Raw genomic sequence first — 1,633 nt, forward strand, 5'->3', positions numbered from 1 at the left:
AGATGCAGCTGAATTTAGTCTGAGTTTTTGGATTGTCATGAGTATTTTGTAGGTAACAGTAAAATAAATCAAGAAGCTGTAGTCTAAATGAAATGCATCTCATAAAATCTAGCTTTTTTCTCTTTCTGGCTCTTCATAATGAATGTACTGTGAGGAGAAGTTTTATTTGAATGTCACTGCATGAGCAGTTCTAATTACTAATAGAATTCATCAAACAATCTAGTAGTGTAGTGACATTAAGTAATAATTAATGAACTGTGTGATATGTGGGTGCATGAAGTGACAATGATTAACCTGTGGCCTAACAGGATGTGCTTGGAAAACAAGAGCATATGAGATGACACTTTGTTCTTCCCTGTGTCATTGGAGTTTGGCCTGTCTCCACTCACAAAATGAACATGGATTCAAAATCAACAACCAGTTGATGTGGCTGGTGTTTGGAGCATGTACATGTTTCACTACACTTCAGCCTGGGTGTGACATGGCTGCTTATTTTGGAGCTGATATTAATGGGTTCTTTTGTGGCTTCACCTTACTTTCAAAGAACTGGCAAAATATCAGGATTTGCTCTATTGATATATTAATTTTTTAATAAATTGTAAAACCTTTGTTATCTAAACACTGAAGTTACAGCTATATCTGTGTGATATGAGGATGTGACATAAAGCACACAGAATATTCTTTAGCCAGTGTTGAAAATCTTGCTGCTTCTAGGAGAAGAAATTGGTGGGAAAAATCAAGTTTTTCATTGGTACAGCCAGTATACTTACAAAGAACATACAGATTTTTCCATTTTCCAGATGAACAGTCAGTTTTCTTTCCGCAGATTAGTGTTTCTGGCAAATCCTTTGTCTTTTATTCTCATTTGTGACTTTCTTCTCTGCCTGTGTAGTGTTTCCGTGGTTCCTTACGCTCCTTTGTATCCTTTGTTCCTCCCCCTCTTGTCTGATGACATCAACAAAAAGACACTTCAGTCAATCCCTCATCCCTGTTTCAGCAAGCAGCACCAAGAGGCCTTTTTCCAGCATGTGTTAAGTTTTCACAAAGAGCACCTTGCCTTGGGCAGTGGTTTCTTATTATACTTACCAGTGCAAGAAACATGTAACTTTTAATTCCCCACATAGTGTGAAAAATGCTTAGTAGAGCATTAACTTCAACTTGTTGAAATATACATAATGGAGCAGCTTTCAGAACACTTCCCAGCACAGTAACAAGCAAGGGGCATATATATAAATAAAAGAAACCCTACTGTAGTAGGAAATCCAATGGCAAAACACACACTTCAAGCATAATCAGCATTTGCTCTAGGTATTTGAAAGTGAGCATTTCTAGTATATATTGTACTTGCCACTTCTTTTCAAAAATACCAATGTTCTATATTGGATGCTTTGATGAGGATAGAACCTCAAATAGAATCACCATGTCACCTACTCATTGGTGGCTTTTTCATATGGAAGGGTTTATAGGATACTCTGAGTGTGGCTTCTCGTGAGGCAGAGAGGAAGTTTGTTGTAGGAGAGAACTGAACACTCATTTTGACAACATTCTGTTAAGTAATGGAACTTGACAGAGTTTTTATATTATTTCAGGATATTTTATACTATTCTTCGACTTCAATGATCCATTGTGATCA

This window comes from Ammospiza caudacuta, chromosome 7 (genome assembly GCF_027887145.1).
Source record: "Ammospiza caudacuta isolate bAmmCau1 chromosome 7, bAmmCau1.pri, whole genome shotgun sequence".
NCBI lineage: Eukaryota > Metazoa > Chordata > Aves > Passeriformes > Passerellidae > Ammospiza > Ammospiza caudacuta.